A 26,835-nucleotide genomic window follows, 5' to 3' on the forward strand; every position below is an offset into this window, starting at 1 on the left:
AGAGATGAGAAAATACCAGAAGACTGGCTAGTGGCATTAATACACCCACTACATAAAAAGGGACCGAAAACAGACGTCAACAACTACCGAGGAATATCACTTTTATCTGTCACGTATAAGATTTTTTCTAAACTCCTATTGAACAGACTGACACCGCAAATTGACCACAAGTTGGGAGAGTATCAGGGTGGCTTCAGGAGAGGGCGCTCTTGTCAGGACCATATCCTAAGTCTAAAAATGATAATCAAATATTACAATGCGCGGCCAAAGAACATCTTCATCTCTTTCGTTGATTTTCAAAAAGCATACGATTCAATAGATAGAGACACATTGATGGAAATTTGTGAGAGAATATGGTATCGATCAAAAAACACTCAACTTACTTAGGTTAACACTAACAAACACCATATCCAAAGTGAAATTTCGAGGAGAGATCAGCAAACCCTTCCAGATAAAAACAGGTCTGAGACAGGGTGACAGCTTATCCCCAACACTCTTCAACGTGGTTCTAGATAAGGTCATGAAAACACTGTGGAAACATAATGACTCAGATGCTATAATAGGTAGTAAAAATAAACATGTCAAACCCAAGTGTTTGGCCTTTGCTGATGATTTGGCACTCTTCGCTGAGACAGAACAGGAAGCAATAACACAGATAAATGAACTACAGGAGATAGCCGAGAAAACAGGTTTAAAAATCTCCTTCACGAAAACAGAGATGATGAGCACGGACAGGAATGATGTGAAGAGAACAATGAAGACGAAATATGGCGAAGTGAAGGTCACAAAGCAGTTTAAATACCTGGGAGAAATTATCAGCAGCAACGGGATGGATAAAGAGGCCATGGAAAATAGAAGACTTAAGTTGGAAAGGCTAAACATTGCCACCAAAGCCATTTACAACAAAAATAATCTCTCCATCAATGCGAAACTAAGACATTATGATGCTGTGGTAAAACCAGTGATTCTGTATGGGGTGGAAACAGCAACACTAACGAACCTGGAAAAACTACTAAAGATTGAAAGGAGAATATTGAGGAGGATTTACGGCCCAAGAGTGGTAAAGGGAAACTACAGATTACGCTCAAATAAGGAGATATACAAAATAACAGAAGACCTGGAAACAACAATAAGGAAAAGACGGTTGCGATTCTATGGACACGTGGTCAGAATGGATCCAACAAGGTTAAATAAACAAATTTTTAATAAAATATACTACTTGAAGAGCCAGGGGGGATATGCCAAGCAGATGAAGGAAGAACTCAAGAGGTTAGGAATTGCAGATGAAGAATGTCGTGATAGAGACCAATTCAGGAAAAGACTTTCCAACATAAAAGTTCTGGTTGAAGAAAAGAAAGAGCGCAGAGGGGGAAGATGGACTGAAGAGAGAAGAGCGCAACAGTCTGAAAGAATGAAGGCACTGTGGAGAAAGAGGAAGGAAGAAGGGATGATTAGAAGGAAGTGAAGTGGTATTGGCGTGGTCCTAAGTTTGGCCGGTTCGCAAGAAAGAAAGAAAGAAAGAAATAATAGTACGGGGGTTACACCTTCCTCGTCCAATTAAACTGTGCGCCTTCTATAAGGCCATCTGTGTTATGGAACTTGAACTAATGTAATGCAAGATACTTGGATTTTCAATCATTAGATGTCTCTGTCATCGGCCTAAGTGCCCCCTCTGGCGGGATTAAGGATAATTAATTCTTAAGGGAAAGTTAAGTTTTACGGATGGCAAACTTTAAGTTTGTGAAGATTGTTTTGTTCATGTGTCAAGGTTGTCAACACTTCTGATCCCCTCTATCTTCTGTACCTAGAAACCAATCAGAAATGTTGTGTATATTTTCTCTAGCGAATAAAAATTTTGGGTGGGTACAGGCATCCAGCCTATCTGTAAACAGTTCTGGAATCTTCTCCTCGGAGATGCTATAAAAGCTGGGTGCTTTAAGGCCGTATTGTCATCTTCATTGCTCCAGTTGATCGTGTGCGGCATGTATTAAGGAGGCAGGGGCCGTAGATTGGCGTTCTGAAGGTCCAGCAAGCAGTATTTTCTTAATATGTGATAGCTCCAGCAGATAGCTTGAGGGGAAGGTTTCAAACTTATTTTATTTTATGTTAAGTCCCAATTTATGGTTTAATTGTAGATTTTCGGCAAGTCTGAGGACTCTTTTCTAATCCCCGCTGGGAAACATGTAAACTAAGGGAGCAAAGAGTGATCAGCCTCTGTTGATTCCCATTCAACTTGGAATTGGTTACTAAAATTTTCTAAACCTCTAAATTTTTAACACACTTTTTGGATTTAATATTTTTCGTTTAGTGACTCCTCTGTAGAATAGGCGTAGCCTCTGCAACTTCGGGCTATAAGTCCATTTAGGGTTATATGATTTTTTCAAAAAGGAGTGCAGTTTTTTCGCCTCCTAGTCTTTTGTTAATGTACATTAAGGCCATTTAGAATGGGCACAAATTGTACCTGTTTATTTGTAATGGTTTATAGACCAGTGTGTAACAAACTGTTGGACCGAAGTGACTGCAAGTACATCATTTGAAGTTTGTCAAGCATAACCTTGTAAGAAGCTTGTGCCTCTGAGAGGCTGGACTGCAGAATCTTTTGGAGCTCAGTCTCCTAGGATGTAAATTAGTGGAGCAAACATCCTCTTATGAAAGTATACCGGTGTAGAGCTATATTGCTCATCCGTTGTAGATTATCCTGTGGATAATTTTCTCTCGTTCTTGAACCTGATTTCTGGACATATAGTCCGCTGTTGTTATCAGAGCTGATGAGCTCATTTGTTGTTTATTCAAATTTTCTATCTATTAAATTTTACACACACACACACACACACACACAAAAGGGAAATAAATACAATTTCAAAATTTAGTGCTTTAAATAATGCTCTGGTCATTTCTTTGTTCGCCCATTCACCCCGGCACCTTCTTACACCTCATCGTTCCACGGTATCCCCAGAAAAAGTGGTAGCAGTGCGTGGTTCGTTCCACGGACCTCTGGGTTATGGGCCCAGCACGCTTGTCTGTAAACCATTACAAATAAACAGGGGAAATGGAGTGCCCATTCTAAATGACCTTAATGTAACAAAAAGGTTTAATATGAACGACACTTGCACTCCTTTTTGAAAAACTCCTAAAACCCTAAGTGGGTTTATGGCCTGAAGATGCAGAAGCTAAGTAAATTCTACAGACGGTTGACTAAACGAGAACTATTAAATCCCAAAAGTGTGTTAAGAATTTAGAAGTTTAGAAAATTTTAGTCACCCCACACCAAGTTGAATGGGAATCAACAGAGGGTGATTACTCTTTGTTCTCTTAGTTGACATGTTTCCCAGCGAAGATTAGAACAGAGTCCTCAGACTTGCCGAAAATTTATATTTAAAACATAAATTAGGACTTTACATAAAATAATAGAAGTTTGTAACCTTCCGCTCAAACTATCTGTCGGAGCTATCATATATGAAGAAACGTCTGCCAATAACTTGCTTGCTGGACCTTCAGAACGCCGATTTTCGGCCCCCTGACTCCTTAATACATGCCGCGCACGATCAACTGGAGCGATGAAGATGACAATGCGGCCTTAAAGCGCCCATCTTTTATAGCAACTCCGAGGGGAAGTTTCCAGAACTCTTTATAGATAGGCTGGATGCCTGTACAACCCCCAAATTTAAATTGGCTAGCAAAAATATATACAATATTTCTGATAGGTTGCTAGGTATAGAAGATAGAGGGGATCAGAAGTGTTGACAACCTTGACACATGAACAAAACAATCTTCACAAACTTAAAGTTTGCCATCCGTAAAACTTAACTTTCCCTTAAGAATTAATTATCCTTAATCCCGCCAGAGGAGGCACTAGGCCTATGGTAAGGACATCTTATGGCTGAAAATCCAAGTATCTTGCCTTGCATTAGTTCAAGTTCCATAACGCAGATGGCCTTATAGAAGGTGCACAATTTAATTGGACGGAGAAGGTGTACCCCCGCTAAAATAATAATAATAATAATAATAATAATAATAATAATAATAATAATAATAATAATAATAACAATAATAATAATAATAATAATAACCGGGCTGAGTGGCTCAGACGGTTAAGGCGCTGGCCTTCTAACCCCAACTTGGCAGGTTCGATCCTGGCTCTGTCCGGTGGTATTTGAAGGTGCTCAAATATGACAGCCCCGTGTCGGTAGATTTACTGGCACGTAAAAGAACACCTGCGGGACTAAATTCCGGCACCTCGGCGTCTCCGAAGACCTTAAAAAGTAGTGGGACGTAAAACAAATAACATTATTATTTTTTTAATGTAATAAACTTTAAGATTTCTGGAAATGAGTTTGGTGTAAGACCAGTAGGAGAAAGCAGAAGAGGAAGAATTGTCACTCTTTCTTGTGTACTGATTCTTGTTACTTCCGTAGCCAGTGGAGTATATTTGTCAATCTTTTCGATTTCTGTTGTATAAAGCGGTGTCAATAACACGTGAGTGTTGGTTCTATTTTTTCGTGTATTAATATTATCTCTACTCTATTTAACGGACTTAAGTTATCTATTTGTATTGTGCGATCCCAGTAGAGTTTAAAATTTTCGTTTTCCAGTATACTTTGTGGGAAGTATTTGTAGTAAAGTACCATGTTGAGTATCATAGATCGGGTCAGCGCAAATTCTTGGTGTTATTATTCTTCTTTTTCCGTTATGCCCAATTAAACAACACATTTGAAGTCGTTAGCTTGGTCTGACTTCTTTCCCTTTTTCTTCTTCTCCCCCAAAAATCTCTCCATGAATTCGCAGTGGTGATTTTTCCGTTCTTCTGTTCACTATTTTCCAGTGGTATTTTTATTTTTTTCCACGAATATGTGCTTTGCAATCAGAATTCCAAAGACTTTATAAGATTTTTATGTCATCGTCTGTCGTTAATTTATTTAAATCCTGCTTAATTTCTTCCAATCAGTTGACCTTTTTTGAACTGATTATAGATAATAATGTTTTAGCAAATCTATAGTTTTCCGTTTTACAGGTATGACCATAGATCTTCAAGCGTCTCCTAATTACGGAACTATTAAATTTATCTGTTGCTGTGTGCAGGTCTGTTGTCATTATTTTAATCCATATGCCATTTACATGAGTGGGACCATATATCGTCGCTGTTCGGGCAAAATATCATACCTCATAATGCTCTTCCTATCCATTACTCTCCTTAAGACTGGTCATGTCTCCCAGCCACATATGAATATTTAGTCCATCAGAATAATTTTCGTTGTGTTCATTTTCATAGCTGTAATAGGAAAATGAACCTCACCGTACCACACTCTAGGAATGTATGTTCGCAAGACTTATTTAAGCACTCCTGCAGTATAATGAACTCAACGTTCATTTTCCTTTACACGCTAGCATGCGAAAATGAACACAACGAATATTGTTCTGATGGCCAGCATGTCCACATGCGGCTGGGAGGCGTGACCAGTCTTAAGGAAAATAATTGGTAGGAAGAGCATGGTGAGATATAGGCTAACCTTTTGCCCGAACTGCGACGATATTTTCTTAAGGATTTTTCGATCTTGCTTTCTAATTTCATCAATTTTAGAGTGGCCTCCTTGGTACTATTATTATTATTATTATTATTATTATTATTATTATTATTATTATTATTATTCATATCATTTTTTCCCTTATGGACAGTGTTTCAACTCGAATATCTCACGATGACACAATTTTCACTTCTTTCCCTTCTTCCTCTTCTCTTCTCAAAATCTCTTCATCCTTTGGCTGCGCTCCTGATTCCTTTATTCTGTCCACAATGTTCCTGTCTTCTTCTCATTTACTATAAATTTTGCATTCCTAATTTTGTTTCTGAATGATTTTCTGTCTCCTATCATTTTCTGTTCATCCCCACCTGCCTTAAGTCTTCCTCTATTTCCATTATTATTATTATTATTATTATTGTTATTATTATTATTAGTATTCAAAGATGAGAGTGAAATATGTCGTTGAAAATAACAAAACATTTCTAACCGATACTAGAAGACATGATACCCATAAACGCTTTTTTTCGTTTTTGCTACATGTTGGACTCGGATGAGTTCTTAAAGACGCTGGGATAGGAAACGGCTGGCACTGAGAAGCTAGCGGCTTCAAAATCGGTATTTGATTTATCTGAAGACAGGAAAACACGAAAAAAACTATCTGCATGGCTGCCGATCATGCAGTTCGGAGCCACCGTCTTTTGAATGCAAGCTTACCGCCACAAAACCAGTATCGCGTAGCTAATTCGTTGGTGAAAACACTAAATCTTACCTGAGATAAATTGGGGCTCTCTTTTATATAAATCGTCAGTCGCTTTTTCAAAATTGCGTGATTTTGACAAAGCAAGGTTAGCTAAATGGAATTTTTTCACTATTAAATCTCTAAATAAAAATTCAAATTACATGGATCTTCTAAAAATATTTGTAAATATATCTGAAGGTGCCTCAGTCGTTTTCCAATATTACTTCGTACGTAGGACACCATTAAAAGGATCTTTACTCCATTGTTGTTCTAAAATCCTCAGAAAAATGAAGAAAGTAATAATTAACAAGGAGGAGTTCATAAGTATGTTTTGAGTCTGACATCCTAAATGGCGGGTCATTGCAAACCAAGGTACCGTTTAATCAATTAAATCTACCTCATATTTTTATAGCAGACTGTTCCGTTTACTTATGCCAAGCTTCTCTTTTCAATTCTTTTCTGTTCGGTCTCCTACGGTCTGTCTCCAGAATAGCACTTCGTTGGGGACCCGTATAGCTACCAGGGAACTTCAGCTGGACTCTAATATTGTTTCCTTGTGCTTGTGCAGGACTCAGTTATGAACTTTCCTATCTGATTTTCCTCAGTCAGCTCTTTGACTGTATGGACATTCCATTTGTGTAGGAATGTTCTTTCCGAGAATTTGTTGACCTCGCTGTTTTATGCTTAATACGAAATATATCATCTCCAAATTCGAAAGAACTTTAGTAGTTCCGTTTTTAATTTTTTTTCAGATAATATCTTCTTTATCTTAAAAGTTGTGCTGGTTTAAGGCCATATAATCCCTTCTGGAGAACAACGTGACTGTACCTGTCTCTTGCTGGAACAAAAGCAGGTTTTCCTCCATAGAAAACAGAACCCAATTAAATGTCACGACAGCACGAGAGAATAATAAGTAGGCCTGCTTCCACAGTCATCTCGATCTCTTTCTCTGTCTCCTGCTTGTTCAACACTGCTTCCACAGCTTTCTCGATCTCTTCCTCCTCTGCCCCTCTCCATTGCTCACCCAATTCTTTCTCTCTCTCTCTCTCTCTCTCTCTCTCTCTCTCTCTTCATGCTGAACACAGTTCCACAACCATCTCGGTCTCCCTCTCTGTCTTCCTCATGTTGAACACGACTTCCTAGAGCAACTGCTTTACGCCTCAATGGAGAACATTCACTTACAGTCATGGATTAAGAGAAAATACACATGTCACTGCTTCTGGAAGGATGGAGATGGAAGAACAAATTTAACAGGGAAGCTTCTATAACTTTGTTCTCATTAGGCAAATTACACAAAGCCCATAGTGTGTGAATGGATAAAATAACTGGGGTAAGAAATCTTTTAGAATTCTTATTAATCACATTAATTTTAATAGTCGTTTACGAGTAAATAATAATATAAGCTCAGGACCTCGAGAGTGATGGTGGTTTTAAGGTGTATTGCAGGAATATTACCAGCAATCGTCCGAGGAAGAGGATGGTGAAATAAAATCATCATCATATTCTAGAGACTAAGCCTTGTCGCCGTAGCCATAGATGTCTATCTTGAGCCAGTCTTCCCAAATCAGTGTAGGTCTTGCAGTTCGTCCTCAGAAGCAGATTCCTGAAATAAGACACACTGGGCCATCCGCTTCCTCATTTCCCGACAATTCTTCCTTCAATGATGTTATAAAGGAACTCTTCATACCGCAGAATATGACCAATACATTTTATTTGCCGTTTTTCAATTTCAGTTAACAGACTCCGTTCGTCTCTTTTCTGTCTAAGGACTTCGGCATTGCTCTTCATATCAAACCAACTTATCTTCTGCATTCTCCTCCAGATCCACATTTCAATTGCCTCTAGTCTTTTCCTTTCCTGCTCTCGTAATGTCCAGCTTTCGCAACCGTACAGAAGCACAGTCTATACAAAGGTTTTTGCAAAGGCCTTCCGAGTTTGAATATCTAGATGTTTGTTGGCCAGCAGATGCTTTTTTTATTTTGCGAGGATCTCTTTGCAATTGCTATCCTTTTCAGGACTTTTGATATGCTCCGATTATCACTCGTGATTAGGGCTTCTATGTAGCGAAACTCTTACACTTCTCTAATTTTATCAGGGCCAAATTGGATGTGTTTTATAGGTGTTTTCTTGCATTTGCATATTGTCATAGTTTTTGTTTCTGTTTCCGCTAGAATGGCAATATCATCAGAAAATCTTACAGATACTTGTTTACTATTAACTTTGAGCCCAACTGAATTCTCTTTCATCACTGTGATGGATTGATTCTTCGATACATGTTAAAGAGATAAGGAGAGAGTGGACATTCTTGCCTAACTCCTCTTCTTATTTGGGCATTTCTCTTCGTCCCATAGATTTCAAAGTCAGTGTTCTGCAATCTGTATAAATGTAGTATGAGGCGCCTATCATTCCAATCAATCCCTGTTTTTTCATGATAAGGAATATCTGTTTCCGGTTGACTCTGTCTGTCTGTCTGTTAGGTCATCAGCCCAGAGGCTGGTTGGATCCTCAAATAGTACAACCAAAGGCTATGCAGTTATAGGAAAACCACAAAAACCAATGGTAGTACCAAAATGAGGCGTACTAGGCAAGACGAGGAGTGAGGTAGTTTGCCATTGCTTTCCTCACTGGGCTAGACAGTGCTATTGTAGCACAACTAACCCTATGTGCAATACCTTTCATGACACTTAGACGCACTGGTTGTGCTCTGAATGTCATTACTCAGCACCACCCATACCCCAGCAGCTTCCATATTGTCACAGCCATGGATGATTCTGGGACTTCAGTGGAAGCTACACTTTGCTCTGGCCTGTGCCAAGAGATGGAAGCAAAATACTGCATCCATCAAGAACTGACAGCAGGCAGCCGGTCGACTCAGTGAAAAGATTTCTCTAAGTCGATGAAGGTCACTTTCCCATTAAGTGGAGATAAGAAATAGGGCAGGAAATACTGGAAAATGATGAGTAATTTTCTGAGATCCGCAAACCTCATGTGGGGTTGTTAAAGAAAATAATTGAATAATGGAGGTCGGGCAGGGAAGATGATAGAGAGTGTATTAGTGTAAGTAAATACAAGCGAGATGTCTGAGGATAATAACCCACACTTTAGTTTTTTCTCTTCAAACAATAATCACCAGCCAGAACCGGAAAAAGTCAAACACGTCTCCTAATGTATTTACGAAAAGCAAATTTTCGAAATAGATGAGTAATATTGTTCGAATTTCGGTCAGTGCATGCTCGATGGTTAAAATTATTATTATTTTTTTAATATCTGAAGCCATCTCTTTTAAGTTTCGACTCAGTTAATTTTTAACTGTTATTTTCTTCAGTCTGACTAAAATAACTTTAAGAAATAAATTAATAAACGACCTGTCCGACTCGTTGACTGAACGGTCAGCGTACTGCCTTCGCTTCAGAGGGCCCCGGGTTCGATTCCTGGCCGGATCGGGGATTTTAACCTTAATTGGTTAATTCCAATGGCACGGGGGCTGGGTGTATGTGTTGTCTTCATCATCATTTCATCCTCATCACAACGCGCAGGTCGCCTACGGATGTCACATAGAAAGACCTGCACCTGGCGAGCCGAACCCGTCCTGGGATATCCCGGCACTAAAAGCCATACGACATTTCATTTTCTTATAAACGACCTGAAAAAAGGAAACGTATGGTAACGGCATTATACTTAAAAACGATATAAATTAATTTAAAAATGAAATATTTCGTCCCTTTGGAATCCACGAAGAAGAAATGAATCCAGTGGATATGGTTAGGATATCAACAGCCAGGAAGTAGTACAAGTTGGCTTGTTTGCTTGGAAATAGATTTTCGACCAGCGGTAGCGGCCAGTGGGATTTTCTAAACAAAAATCTCTTCAACGTCTGGTTGACTAAAATCATACCCTAAGCATGTTGTAAGATTTAGGGCTGTTGAGCAGAGGGAAAGATCCTTGACAAGAGCATTCTACGAGAATCCAAGACCCTATTCATTATGGCACACAAATAAAACAATAATGTCAGTCGGTCTATTTAAATTATTCGAATTCATTTAGCCTCAGCTTATTTGTTTGTTCGTTCCATTATCACGCAGAAACCACAGCAGATAATTGTATGGAAATGGGTATTCAGGCTAAGCCAGATGCTATTTACATTAGGGTGTATTTAGAATTATTAACTACCGTCCTTGAAGGCCAGGGTTCAATTCCCCGTATTGCCATAGATTTAAGAATGTTTTAATTTTGCTATGCGTTTAACTTCGCACCAACACAGACAGGTCTTACGCGACTATGGGTTGGAACAGGAAAGGAAGCGACCGTTAACTTAATTAAGGAACAGATGCGGGATTTGCCTAGTCTGAAAGTGGGAAACAATGGAAAACCATCTTTAGGGCTACCGGATGTGGAGTTCGAACCCATCTTCTCTCAAATGCAAATTCACAGCTACGTAACCCAAATCGTTTAGCTTACTCACTCGGTGATTTAAGAATGACAGGAGGGTTGTATGTGGTTAAAATGGTACATGCAGCTCACCACCATTGGGGTAATAATAATTTCGTGTGGTTATTTCTAGCCGAGTGCAGCCCTTGTAAGGCAGACCCTCCGATGAGGGTGGGCGGCAACTGCCATGTGTAGGTAACTGCGTGTTATTGTGGTGGAGGATAGTGTTAAGTGTGGTGTGTTAGTTGCAGGGATGTTGGGGACAGTACAAACACCCAGCCCCCGGGCCATTGGAATTAACCAATGAATTAACCAGGAATCGAACCCGGGGCCTGCTGAACCGAAGGCCAGTACGCTGACCATTCAGCCAACGAGTCGGACACCATTGGGGTAGGGGGGGCAAGAACCAGCTGTACTCCATCGGGACGAGAACTTCTTTTATACTTAATATTAAATTTGCTAAATATTTCTCTTAATATAGGATTTACAATAAACCTTAAAACAACTTTTGCTCTATTTCAACAGGGTGAAGTGTTTGGTTTCCCAAGACATACGGACGTTACAGAACAGAGCACTCCTGACTAGCCAGCTGTAAGGCCATACCTCGCTTCACTGATCAACCATCTTCCCTTTAAACTGATTGGCAACGGCTACCTATGGCATATCGATGGCTTACTTCTAAAATCTCGTATCTCTCAATGCTCTTCTTATCCATTATTCTGCTTAAGACTAGTTACGTCTCCCAGCCACATATGGATATGCAGTCCATCAGAACAATTCTCGTTGTGTTCTTTTTCCTATGGCATTGTGTAAAGGAAAATGAACCTATAATGCATTATACTGTAGGAGTGCGACAATTCGTCACGCAAACAATCCCTACAATGCGGTACGGTAAGGTCCATTTGCCTTTACAGATTAGTACAGGAAAATGAGTACAAACAAAATTATTCTGCCGAACTGCTTATAAATATGTGGCTTACATACGTGACCACTCTTAAGGAATATAATGGGTAGGAAGAGCATTGGGGCATACGAGATTTTAGAAGTAAGCCATCGACATATATAACTTGGCTTGCCAAGATGACTGCTGCTCATCCGGATTTCTTGCTGGTATTAGAGTGATACGTTATCAGCGCGACGACATCCTCAGACATCTTTGTAGAGGGCAACGGAAAGTTGGTGTCACGATATGACGAATGCCTACATCGTTTTGGCTACTATGTGTAAAAAAAGGTATGCAACTACTAAATTTAGTGATAAAATCATTTTGTTATGCCAATGTGTCTTTTATTTATAGCATATCGGAAGTTGAAAAAAAAACTCCTCGTAAGAAGGCAGCTCTCTTCTTCTTCTTCTTCTTCTTCTTCTTCTTCTTCTTCTTCTTCTACCATCTCCTCTCAGAAAGTCGGCTACCATCATAGAGATTCTTGCATTAGACGATGCAGAGCAAAACAGCTCAATACGGTAGTGGAACGGTTGAACTATGCTTTCAGATTATCAATCCAATAAATGCGTCTTCTTTCGCCTTGTATGTTGCCTTGAATGACCAGCTGCAGTAGATGATATTTCTCTCGTCGCATCACATGACCGAGGTACTGGAGCTTTCTGATTTTGACAGTATTTAATACTCGTATTTCCTTTCTCTTTAACATTCGTCTCAATTCCTCATCGTTTGTGACTTTATCTGTTGAACTCAACTGCCGTATCTTTCTGTACGTCCATAGCTCAAATGCTTATCATCTCTCCATTTCTTTTGTAACATCCCAGAAATCTAATTTTGAGGTGTAAACTAAGGTCTCTGCTAAGAACACTCTCCTCATTTTATTGAATGCATTTCTGGCTTGGCCGATCTTGGACTTTATTTCTTCAGTACAGTTGTAGTTAGCATTTGTTCCTAAATACTTGTACATTGTCACTTACCGAGCTCGATAGCTGCAGTCGCTTAAGTGCGGCCAGTATCCAGTATTTGGGAGATAGTAGGTTCGAGCCCCACTGTCGGCAGTCCTGAAGATGGTTTTCCGTGGTTTCCCATTTTCACACCAGGCAAATGCTGGGACTGTACCTTAATTAAGGCCACGGCCGCTTCCCTCCCACTCCTAGCCATTTCCTATCCCATCGTCGCCGTAAGACCTATCTGTGTCGGTGCGACGTTAAGCCAATTGTTAAAAAAAACCATTGTCACTTGCTGTACTGGCTCTTCAGTGACCATCAAGCTCACTTGGTATTGTATTCGTGACTCTACCATAAAACGTGTCTTGCATTAAGTGTTAAGCCCCATTTGTCACTTGCTTCCCCGACACGGCTGGTCAGTCGTAAATTTTGTAGGCTTTTTGTCAACAACAATGTGTCATCTGCAAATCTTAAGTTGTTAATCTTTTCTGTTAACCTTAGTTCCTGCTGTTTCTTCCGCTAAAGCTGCTTGTATTATTTCCTCCGAGTATTGGTAAACAACATTGGGGATAGGTTACAACCCTGTCTAACGCCACGTTTCATTGCCACCTCTTCAGAGAACTCCATACCTTCCTTTATGATAGCAGTCTGATTGTAATAAATAACACTGATGATTCACTCATTGAGGGAAAGTAAGTATTTCTCCAGACAAGGTCCTACTTTTGCTTCTTAGAAGAAAATGAGGGCAAATCTCTCCTCTCCGTTAGGTTACCTGAGAGAAAGACCAGCTACCCAACATTCGTATATATTTGACTACAGTACGTATAGTTAAAATGCTAATAACACATTTGCTAGCAGTCCTCATAAATGGCACAATAAATCAAAGGAGAGATACTGAGTTCGTGTTTCTCTTAATTACTAATTAGCCTGAAGACTAATTTTAAATTCATAAGCAATTAAAAGAGATTAATTCCTGTTGGTAGGGAAAGTCTTCATACCTGGAGCACAAAGTGTCCCGCAACTCTTTAAATCTTATTTGTCTGCAGTAATTTACATTTTGATAACCGCTTCTCCCTTTTACCCTCTCCATCAAAGTAATTAGTAGATACACAGAACCAAAAAGAATTATTATCTATTTTTAATTAATAAAATTGACTGTCAAAAAGAAATGAGATGTAAGAATAAGATTAATTACGACAGGAATTAACGGGCAATTGGAAATAGCCGGCCAGTTTCCTAATTGCTATACAAGTCCGATTGCATTAATAAAGGGGTGGACAGGAGTGGTTATATACAGCATCCAATCACTTCAAATTATCTTCCTAGTTTAGAAGAGCGATATCTGTAGAATTGTTTCACTGTATTCGAAACGTAGATTTTTATTGCTTTGCTTCCAAAATAAATTTAATTTCATAGAAGAAGATTAATATACTTTCTAATCAGAGATATGACACGTTCAGATCTACGATCGCCCATTGAGTGCGAAATGAAGGAACTAATATGTTTAATTAAGGGCGATAATAGCAGTATAGGTATCATTGGAACTGTCTTTGAGTTGAGTTAATAAAGGACAGAGATTGGAATTGAGCGTTTAAATAAACTGAGGGAAATGAGCCTTTGAAATAACTGCCACTTTGAGTTGTGATAACGTTTCCATTATATTTGCTGTATTTCTAAATGCAGGGATCGCTTCATGAATAACTGTGGGCTACGATGATATAAGGTTTCGAGCAGCAGCAAACCAAGCTCACCCAATACTGGTTGACAGTTTGGGCTCTCGCTTTCGGGGTTGAAGTTGTTCGATCGAATCTCGGAGCAGTAAGTTGGCACATAAAAGCCATGCTTATATAATTTCGCGTGTCTTACTATTCTGGTGAAGCTCTTGTAAGGAAAATCATCAGGTGAGTGTAGGCACACCATACAACTAAGTTGCAAGTTTGATTTTCAAATACAAATTCTTAATCAAATAAACACGTAACATTATCAACTATTAACCATAAGGTTACCATGTCGAGATCAGATTGAGAACGAAAAAGTTTGAGCTGAGCATTTAAAAGTAGGAAAGATCATAATATGAAAATAAAGTTGGAATTCAAGAGGAAAAATTGGGGCAATCATTCGTTTATAAGACGAGAAGTAAGGGATTAGAATACATTATCAGGGGAAAGGTCGGTATATTTCCAAGATCTTGGAAAACGTTCAGGGAAAACTTAGGTAAACCACTGGTAGGGAATCTGGTATCTGGGCGATAGCCCTAATTGTAGACTGTTAATGATTGATTGAACCCCTGAAACTCATTGTTGCTCCTGTGGACACAATGGTCATCAGCTGATCCACAGAAATCGTCATGTCATTGTGCATGTATGTCCAGTTCTTGTTCCGTTTCTCTACTGGGCCAGTTATGATATGAGATGAAACTTCGTAACGAATTATTACGATCTTATGTCCTTCCTAACGTCAATCTTATCAGAGGCATTAATTAGATGGAATGAATGACGTGATATATGATAGTTGGAAGGGAGAAGGTGAAACTCGGTGGCGACACATAGTCTACTCCTGTCGAACAGCCCCAAGGGTTCTACTTAAGGCATAACGTCGCCATACGAAGGACAGATCACCCTCCACAGTGTCATACGCCCTCACTCCATATGAGCACTGCGGAGAAGTTTGGAATTGAATCCAGACTTTTGACACGCAATCTAGTGCTTAAAATTTTTAATCCACCACCTCTCCTATGGTGCCGGCTAACATTGTGATCATGAAAATGTTTTCAACTAACGGGAGTCGAACCGGCTAACTCTGGTGTCAGACCATATACAGAGTGTTTAAAAATGAATGGTAAAATTTTAAGGTTTGATTCCTCACACATATGCAGAAGGAAAAATGCGTATACAGACATGAGTTCGGTAATGAGTACTTTCTTGGCCTCCAGGATCACCTGATCTAAACCCATCGGATTTCTTCGTATTGGATTACGCGAAGTGTACGGTTTTTTTTTGCTAGTTGCTTTACGTCGCACCGACACAGATAGGTCTTATGGCGACGATGGGACAGGAAAGGGCTAGGAGTGGGAAGGAAGCGGCCGTGGCCTTAATTAAGGTACAGCCCCAGCATTTGCCTGGTGTGAAATTGGGAAACCATGGAAAACCATTTTCAGGGCTGCCGACAGTGGGGTTCGAACCTACTATCGCCCGAATACTAGATACTGGCCGCACTTAAGCGACTGCAGCTATCGAGCTCGGTGCTAAGCGTAAGCTACTGTTGTGGAGGATGAAGAAACATTCTGTATAAGCCTATTTGACGCCTTAACGATCCTTACACCAGGGGTGACATAAGTTACAAAATATAGTTTCACATCTCTACGGGGTAAATTAATTATCTACTGAAATCGCAAAACTATGCCTTAAAATTATCACAATGGATTCCCCAAGTATAACCAGAACAGGTGCAACTGATTACCGGAACAAAATCGAAAGATTTCAGCAATAAATGTTTAAATACGTTTGTAACAGCAGCAAGCCTGCGTTCGTAGCCATGAGTCTAATCAAACTGCTATGCTGGCGCCCAAAGTCAGTCTTACTGCGCACTAATACAGATGGAAGCGTTCGTTTGGGCAAAAAGGTAAGTCCCCGTTTTGGACAGCTCTCCCCTATTCATAAAATTCATAAAAGTAGATCCTCATAACCAAATTCATCAGTAGCTCAGTGCAGTGGTATTTGAAGGTGCTCCAATACGTCAGGCTCGTGTTGATAGATTTCCTGGCACGTAAAAGAAATCCTGCGGGGCTAAATTTCGGCACATTGGCGTCTCCGAAAATCGTAAAAGTAGTTACAGGGACGTAAAGCCAAGAACACTGTTATTATTCTTTCTTCCTTTCTTAATCTGTTTACTCTCCATGGTTGGTTTTTCCCTCGGAATCAGAGAGGGATCCCACCTCTAACGCCTCAAGGGCAGTGTCCTGGAGCTTCAGACTCTGGGTCCGGGATACAACTGGAGAGGATGACCAGTACCTCACCCAGGCGGCCTCACCTGCTATGCTGAACAGAGGCCTTGTGGGGGGATGGGAAGTTTGGAAGGGATAGAAAAGGAAGAGAGAAGAAATTGGCCGTGGCCTTAAGTTAGGTACCATCCCGGCATTTTCCTGAAGGAGAAGTGGGAAAACACGGAAAACCCCTTCCAGGATGGCTGAAGTGGAAATAGAACCCACCTCTACTCATTTGACCTCCCGAGGCTGAGTGGACCCCGTTCCAGCTCTCGTACCACTTATCAAACTTCGTGGCAGAGCCGGGAATCGAACCCGGGTCTCCGGGGGTGGCAGGTAATCACACTAACCACTACACCACAGAGGTGGACGTTATTATTATTATTAATTGTTATGGTGGTGGTTATAGTGATGTTTATAGGTTTAAAAACGGCGTATTCAATAGCCACTGTTCACCAGAAAGTTAATGAAGAAGACTCTCGAAAATCGTACTGGAACGATCACTCGAAAATTGAAGAAAAATAGGAATTATAGGAGGAGAGAGAGAGAGGGGGGGACTAAGTGAGTGTCGTAAGACCAGACCTAGAATAGTTTAATATCGCAGAGTCGGAGGAAAGCACAGATATTCTGTACTCGAGCCCCTGAAACTTCCAACAGTTACATTACACAGATTGAGTGTTGTTTTTAGTTGAGGTTTGCTTTGTTCCTTCTGCTGCGACTCATCTCCGCTATATGGCACGACTTTTACAATTACGAAAATTAGCCCGTCAACGACAGTATAGCCAGTATAGCTTGAAATCAATAATTAAATTAAGATTAATTTGGATGTGTGAATTGTGTTATGGTCCGACTCTTTACCTGAATCATTAGGTTAGAATACAAACTTGCTGAAAGGAGTAACAAGTATAGGCTACTCTAGTCGGGAGAAGAGTTCTGCTATGAGATTTGCATGAATATTAGGAACTTGGCCTGTTAGAACCCCTAGAAGTTATGTTACTCTCGCTGCATTGCGGAAGAACAGGCTAGACGACAACTCCTAGCAACGAAATTAATTTGCGTCTAACCTGTTACTGCCTAAACTTCCGGTCTCTAAACATCGAGGTAATGGTAATCGGTTCGTTGGGCTCTGAGTTCGACTCCCTGCTGGGCCCAAAATTTTAGCGGATTTAGGTTAATTCGTCTATTTCGGAAGCTGGATGTTTGTGGTCGTACACATCTTTTTTTGGATACAAGACACCACACTACCAACCACTGCAGAATAATGCGGTGGTAAATACATCCCTTCACATCGGTTTTGTGTCAGGAAAGGCATCCAGTCGTAAAACTGGGCTTAATCCACATTACTTCATACTCAAGTGAAGGCAATTTCTGGTGGAAGGTGATGGGGGAGTCACCTAAATTTAGGAATTATAAACAAAATACAGGACAGCCTCCGTGGCTCAGGTGACAGTGCGCCGGCCTCTCATCGCTGGATACCGCAGTTCAAATCCCGGTCACTCCATGTGAGATGTATGCTGGACAAAGCGGAGGCAAGGCAGGTTTTTCTCCGGGTACTCCGCTTTTCCCTGTCATCTTTCATTCCAGCATACCTCTCCATTAACATTTCATTTCATCTGTCAGACATTTATCATTGCCCCAGACGAGTGCGACAGGCTTCGGCAGCCGGCACATTTCCTATCCTCGCCGCTAAATAGGGGCTACATCCATTCCATTCACGACCCGGTCGAATGACTGGAAACAGGCTGTGGATTGTCATTTTCAAACAAAATACAAACCCTGTTTTCTTATTACCTAATTCTTTTCTTTAATTATTAAAAATATACGTACAAAATGCCATTCATCGCGGCTGAACGATTCGTACCGTGCAAGTAGTGGAGACCCGCTCAGCAGCGTGTCGCATGTGCTGGTGGGAAAGGGTAGCAGGGGTATATTTTAGCCAAAGTCATGGTCATGAGGTACGATTCATCCGCTTACAACGCGCATTTATCAGTCTGGCAGTCTCAATGAGTTCTATCTAGTGTCTGTTACTTTGTTACAGTGTTGTCAAATACAAAATTTTATTGTATAATCGCGCCATGCTTATAATCTATATATATAAAATAACTTGTCCTGACTGACTGACTGACTGACTGACTGACTGACTGACTGACTGACTGACTGACTGACTGACTGACTGACTGACTGACTGACTGACTGACTGACAGATTCATCATCGCCGAGCCAAAACTACTGGACATAAAGAAATGAAATTTTGGGGATATATTCATATTAAGATGTAGGTGCTCGCTAAGAGAGGATTTTTGGATATTCCGTCGCTAAGGGGGTGAAAAGGGGGGTGAAATTTTCAAAATGAGTGTATCCATATCTCAAAACTTTAAAAGTTTACAGATGTAAAAATTGGTATTTAGAATCTTCTTTAAAATTAAGGGAACACGTATTTGTTTATTTTCAGAAAATCCCAATAGGAGGGGTGAAAAAGGGTGAAAATGGGGGAAAATGGGTTGAATGCCTTTAATCAGGATACCGGTACTTATATCTCAGAAACTGAAGATATTACAGACCTGAAAATTGGTACATTTGATCTCTTTTAAAAATAAAGAAACACGTATTTTTTTGTTTTTAGAAAATCCAATTAATGGGAGGGTGAAAATGGGGGAGATTTTTAAAATGAGTGATTCTATATCTCCAAACTTTTAAAGTTTGCAGATGTAAAAATGGGTATTTAGAATCATCATTAAAAATAAAGAAACACGTATTTTTTGTTTTCGGAAAATCGCAATAGGAGGAGTGAAAAGGGGTGAAAAAGGGGTCGAATGCATTTCATGAGTCTACTTATATTTCAGAACCTGAAGATATTACAGACCTGAAAATTGGTGTTTGGGATCTCCTTTAAAAATAAAGAAACACATATTTTTGTTTGTGGAAAATCCGATTAATGGGGGGGGGGTGAAAAGGGGGTGATTTTTTAAAGTGGGTGTATCTATATCTCAAATATTTTAAAGTTTATAGATGTAAAAATTGGTATTTAGGATCTCCTTTAAAAATAAAGAAACACGTATTCTTTGTTTTCGGAAAATCCCAATAGGAAGGGTGTAAAAGGGTTAATAATGGGTTGAGTGCCTTTAATGAGGCTACTTATATTTCAGAACCTGAAGATATTACAGACCTGAAAATTGGTATTTTGGATCTTCTTTAAAAGTAAAGAAACACGTATTTTTTTCGTTTTTGGAAAATCCAAATATTGGAGGGTGAAAAGGGGGGGGTGAATTTTTTAAAATGAATGTGTCTACAACTTAAAACTTTAAAATTTACAGATGTAAAAATTGGTAGTTCGAATCTCCTCTAAAAATAAAGGAACATGTATTTTTTGTTTCCTGTAAATCCTAATAGGAGGAGTGTAAAAGGGTGAAAAATAGGTTGAATGCCTTTAATGAGGATACATATATCTCAGAAACGAAAGATATTACAGACCTGAAAATTGGTGTTTGGGATCTCCTTTAAAAAAAAAGAAACACGTATTTTTAGTTTTTGGAAAATCCAATTAATGGCGGTTAAACAGGAGTGACAAATTGGGGTGAATTTTTTGAAAGACTATATCCACAGAATATCTTGGAAACGTAAAATGTTACAGACGTAAAAAGTGGGTGTTTGGAATCTCCTGTAAATGTAAAGAATCAGAGGTGATTTGCTTTTAGAAACTCCGCTTAAGGTTAACTCAAAAGGGGTGAAATTTTAAAATGAGAATTTTTACAGTATATCTAAAAAAACTTAACATGTTACAGAAGTGAAAAATGGTATTTTTTATCTCTATTAAACATAAAGAAACGTGTATTTTTAGTTTCCGGAAATACCACTCGGGTGGAAGGGGGGGAGGGTAAAAGTGACTGAAAATGGTGTTGAATTCTTTTAATTAGCCTACTGATATCTCAAAAATGAAGATGTTACAGACGTGAAATTTGATATTTACAATCTGCTTTAAAAGTAAAGAAACACGTATTCTCGGAAAATCCCTTGAAGGCGGGGGGGGGGGGGGGGGAGGGGGTGAAAGAATTGAAAAATTAATTGACTTAATTCTATGAGAATACATACATCTAATAAATATAAAGTTGTTACAGACGTGAAAATTCGTATTTGGATCTCCTTTAAAAACAAAGAAAAACGCATTTGTTGGGGAAACCATCTTGGAGGGCGGGAGTGTAAAGGAGTTGAATTCCTTTCATGAGGACACATAAATCAAAAACTCTGAAGAAGTTAGAGTCGTGATAATTGGTATTTAGAAGATCCTTTACTATTAAAGAAACAAGTATTTTTTGAGGGGAAAATTCACTTCGGGGGGAGGGGGAGTATTGTGAAATGAAGTGAAAAAAGTAAATTATTTTTATGGGGATAATTATATCTCAAAACTGAAGGTAATAGACGTGAACATTGGTGTTTGGAATCTCACTTAAACATAAAGAAACAAGCATTATTTTAATATTTTTTTGGGGGGGGGGGTGGCGGTAAATAAACTTAACGGCGGTGGGGTGTGAAGGAGGTGTATCCAATTGATTTTACTGTTATTAATGTACTTATAAGTATCCTCCGTTGCTCAGGCGGCAGCGCGCCGGCCTCTCACAGCTGGGTGCCGTGGTTCAAATCCTGGTCACTCCATGTGACATTCGTGCTGGACAAAACGGAGGCGGGACAGGTTTTTCTCCGGATACTCTGGTTTTCCCTGTCATCAGCCATTCCAGCAACACATAATAGTAATAATAAAAATAATAATAATAATAATAATAATAGTATTCCGGACCGTCGTCAAATGTGCGGACCACGCTGGTAACGGCTCCTGGACAAATGACTAAGAATGCAGTCCGGCCGCGGGTTCAGTGCCGCCAAGGCACCCAATATGACACCACGCCGTATCTCCTGAAGGATTTTATCCATATTAAAAATGATTATAGGAAAAGATGGCAAAGATTTACGGATCCAACTGACCGGGAGGAATACCTGAGCCTAGCCCGGGAAGTACGAAATCAATTGCTGGAAAGGAAGATTGAAAAATGGGAGGAAACGTGCCGTGAAATAATAGAAAACCAGTCAGATCGAGAATTTTGGTGGATTCTCGCAGAAAACGAGTCAGTTCGCGAATTTCGGCGGATTATATATCTAAAACAATAAGCATTCAATTATAAATTTCAGTATAATACCGTAGCGAAGCACGGGTATCTTGCTAGTTACTTATAATGCACGTGTAAATGTTCCTTTAGTGAAAGTTGTATTGTATAATTATTGAATCGAAACTTTAAAAAATAACCTATTATCACTGCAGTTAATTTGGTAAACTGTCAACCTTTACTTCTATGGCTCAGAGAGCATAAAACAAAATTACCATTTTGTAGTCCATTAACCCCCCCCCCCCTCTCACTATATCCCCCCAGACCCACTGCTACTTTTTCTAATTCCCATTTCTAATTCCCAATATCCGCCACTGTCCTACTCTAATTAACTAGAAAAATAGCTAGGGGATAATAATGAGTGTGAATTGTGTCCTATTTGGCGGCTGCTTCCAAATGTGTCTTATATTAATAGGCTAAAGTCTAGCACTTTCTTGGAAGAGCATTAGAAGTGAAGGCCCTGAATAAGTATTTTCTGTCTTCATACAGCAATAGAGTGTATTTACTTTCCGGCAGGAGAGTCAATCTACGCGTTAAGATGCTGCATTTTCAAACGTTACTGCAGTAGAATAGCTTGTGAACTGCAGCTGTGTCTCGCACCACATTCCCAAGATATTGGCAGTACATACGTCTCCAGCTCCGCCAGTGTATAAATCTTCCGCACTTCAAAATTAACGAGCATGCCTCCCGGGCAATGCAGCCTTCTGCTATGTGCTTCCGTTCTGCCTGCCCTTATCCGAGCTCAGGCCTTCAGGAAGTTCAATCATTACACCAGCCACTACTTGCATTTGAGCATTTCACACTGTCTTGGGAACCGTGAGGTCGCAACTGAGTCTAGAATTCTAACAACGTATTTGTGAAAAAGTCTCATCTATCTGGTTCGATCACCATAGATCAGCTCTTCCTGCAACAGTGCTCTTACGAATAAAACAGTCTGTTTAATAATGTAATTTAATTTAGGATGACCCAATACGCACACACACACACATACACACGCACGCACAATTATAGTTGACAATTAAGGACAAAGCTTCACTAATTAGTGATTATTTAAAAAGTAACTTGTCCTCACAGCAGGACTCCAGCTTGCTCGTATTTACCTGAAACAGACGACCCTTTCGTATTCTTGATTAACAGTTCTCACCTGTCACTTCGCACGCACCGCCATCACTTCATGCAGCAGTTACATTCACACAGGTTCGAACACAAGTCTGTTTACTATCATAATGAAATGAGTGGCCAAAGGCCAGCATGCTAACCATTTAGCCATGGAGCCGGACTACTATCACTATGTATGGCTTTTACTATCTGCATCTGACGAGAAGTCGCGGCAGCTTGTAGATACGGCACGAGTAACAGATACTACACTCTTAGCTACAAACATCAGTCGTGATAGTGCATATTCATTATCAAACTATGCATTATGCAGTATATAAATGTGTAACTGAGGCACAAATGCACTACCACCTTGAAACTTCTCGACAGCACCTCAATTCGCAAGAGTCTCCGCGGACGGAACAGGTGTTTATTGTCGGGTTTTGGGCCTTGAGATAGGCGCATGCGCATCAGCCAAGCTTACCCCTCGCACCTCTTAACCCGCATCCAAGCGACTTCACGTCGTCAGACTTGACTTGACTCTAGACAAGACCGATGACTCGCACAATCAACCCACTTGACTGCTTTAAACACTGAACGCATGACACTCGGCAACTCAACACCAACCACTAAACAACAGAGACAACTGCTAACACTACTCCAACAACTCCACGAAGTTGCATATTGAACGAGACACCCAATTTCCAATCAGTCATCACTGATCTGCATTTAGTGCTGACGCCCAGGTGGCAGTGTCCCTATCTGTTGTTTACTTAACGTTTTTAAACATTTTAAAAGAACTTGGAAATTTATCGAACATTTTCCCTTAAAATTTATTCCAACCCCTTACTATTCGTCCTATAAATGAATATTTGCCACAATTTGTCCTCTTAAAGTCCATCTTTATACTATGGTCTTTCCTACTTTTAAAAGCTCCACTCAAGCTTATTCTTCTGCTTATGTCATTCCACGCCAACTACCCACTGACAGCTTGAAACATACCACTTAGTCGAGAATCCATGGATCGATCCTATAATATGTTCATATGTTTCAAATGTTCTCCAACGCTACCTTCTGAGCTCAAGTTGGCTAGTTAGGTCCCGACTTACTTCGGTGTTATTTGGAGGCGCTCAAATACGCCAGTCTCTTAGATTCACTGGCTCGTGAAACAACTTCAGCGTAGTAAAATTGTGGCAGCTCGATATCTACGGAATTCGTAAATGTAATTAATGGGACGTAAAACCAACATTATTATTGAAAGTTGTCCAATTTCAGATTTGGCGATTTAATTTTCACATTCATCATTTCTGTAACTCGGTCCACAGTATAGGAAATTTGACTACTACTACTAAATAGTTTTCATTCCTCCCCTGAAGGGGGAGGCGGGCCTCCTAGACGGTGACACTGTCTCTCAGGCTAGGAGATTCGTATCGGAAAAGGTGAGAGGTTTGGCGGGCGTGGCCTGTATTAGGAACAGTCCCGGCATTCGCCTTAGGGAAAGAGAATGGAAAACCGCGGAAAACCATTCTCAGGACAGCCAACGGTAGGGACGCAGCCCTTCTTCGTCTCCCGAACACACAGACGTAGAGACATGGTAGAGTCGTGGCTACCCCTCATCTGCTCAGTTGGCCGGTCGGAGTGCAGAGCTGTTGGACCACGGACCAGCCATAGCCACTTGTGCGCCGAGAACCACTTTGCAACCGCGGACGTGGCCAAAACACTCCTCTACGGTAATACCTATTTTGTTATGTCAACGTTCATTATTAGAGAAAAATCTATATAATCCAATACACTTCTGCCGGAGAATTCAACATGGCCGTTACCTGGAAGAACCCGCTATTCAGAAGTGTTCATTTGGAGAAGTTCCACTGTATGAAATGAAAATCCACAGCCCGTTTCCAGTCATTCGACCGGGTCAGGAATGGAATGAATGATGCCCCATCAACCGGCGAGAATAGGAATGGTGCCGGCTGCAGAAGACTGTCGCACTTCTCTGGGGCATTGCATAATGATTGACAGATGAAATGATGTTGGAGGAAATTGCTGGAATGAAAGATGACAGGGAAAACTGGAGTAACCGGAGGAAAACCTGCTCCGCCTCCGCTTTGTCCCACACGAATCTCTTACGGAGTGACCGTGATTTGAAACACGAAACCTAGCGGTGAGAGGTCGGTGCGCTGCCGCCTGAGCCACGGAGGCTCAAGTTTCACTGTATGGTCCGACTAATTACATGTAACTGGTTATTCTATAGTTAATTTTTTTGTAAGTTGCTTTACGTCGCACTGACACAGACAGGTCTTACGGCGACGATGGGACAGGAAGGAGCTAGGAGTGGGAAGGAAGCGGCCATGGCCTTAATTAAGGTACAGCCCCAGCATTTGCTGGTGTGAAAATGGGAAACCACGGAAAACCATCTTCAGGGCTACCGACAGTGGGGTTGGAATCCACTATCTCCCGAATACTGGACACTGGCCGCACTTAAGCGACTGCAGCTGTCGAGCTCGGTGGTTATTCTATAGAAGACCTAACAGTTACCCTCATTTCATGTAAGTTGAAGATTTATTTGTCAATCGAGATGGAAATTCAGTTTATGATGCAGAGTCCAGTTAATGCTTGTAATCCAGTTTCCTTCTGTAATCGTAAAGAAGCGCAGGCCAGTGGAGAATTGTCAGCAGGGAGGGTAATGTAATGCATGTTGTGGTCAATACGGCAGGTGATACACATATCATTATGCGGGCTGTTAATGAGGCACAAGGTAAGGAGGTAACAAACTCTCCTTTTATAATTATGAGGAAGGTCATTATCGTTACAGTTGTCCGATTGTTCGCACCGCATTTGTTGTGATCAAATTGCAATCATCAATTCTTCTCACATGCAGCACCAATGAGGGTTAAGATATAACAAACAGCAGCTGAGGCTTCTACAACAAAAAATAGCGATATATATATAGATCGCTATGGTTATTTAACGTTTGTCTTTGTCTTCTAAGCAAAACTCTCTTCTTAAAATTAAGTAGAGGAAAATATGGAAGGGTTAGATACTTCCAAGAAAGGGAAGGACGAAAGGGCGTGAAAATAAAATTCTCCCTTGGCCTCGCAAACACAGTCTTTTCGGGGCAAGAAGAGAACAGTGTTGACCAAGGCAAATAGGGTAGAAAAGGTGAAACTGAGGAGCCTGGAACTATCATGTAATATCAGACTGTTTCAGGGGCTTAGTAGTCCTTAACCCGAGCTCTCACACTGAGAGCCCTTGGAGATTCATGCCTTTTATTTGCATCCTACGACCGGCAGGGTATACAATGCTTATGTTGTATTCCCCTTCTCAAATGTGGAAAGGTAAGAAATAAGGAATACCCATTTTGAATTTTTAAAAAAAGGAAGAATGTCCGCCTCTGTGGTGTAGTGGTTAGTGTGATCAGCTGCCACTCTTGGAGGACGGGGTTCGATTCTGGGCTATGCCACGAAATTTGAAACGTAGTACGAGGACTGGAATGTGGTCCTTTCAGCCTCGGGAGGTCAACTGAGTAGAGGGGGTTGGTCTCCCACCTAGGCCATCCTAGAAGTTGTTTTTAGTGGTGTCCCACTTCTCTTTCAAGCAAATGCCAGGACGGTACCTAACATAAGGCCACGGTCTCTTCCTTCCGTCTTCCCTGCCCATTCCTTCCAATATTCCCATCCCCCCACACAAGGCCGCTGTTTAGCATAGCAGGTGAAGCCACCTGTGCGAGATGCGGATCCTCCTCACCAATTGTATCCCCGACCTAAAGTCTCCAGAACAATACCCTTGAAGCGGTAAAGGCGGGATCCGTCGCTGAGTTCTAGGATAAAAACAAACCTGGAGGATAAATGGATTAAAACAGAAAGAAAGAAAAAAAGAAAGAAAGAAAGAAAGAGTGAGAGAAAGAAAGAAAGGAAAAGGAAGAAAATGTATGCAGATAAACGCGGATAATGAAAGAGAAATAACAATTCATAAATGAGTGCGACAGATTGCATCTTTCTTCTCTGCAGGCGGTAAGGGAAATCAAAT

This window comes from Anabrus simplex, chromosome 7, assembly GCF_040414725.1.
Source record: "Anabrus simplex isolate iqAnaSimp1 chromosome 7, ASM4041472v1, whole genome shotgun sequence".
Taxonomy (NCBI): domain Eukaryota; kingdom Metazoa; phylum Arthropoda; class Insecta; order Orthoptera; family Tettigoniidae; genus Anabrus; species Anabrus simplex.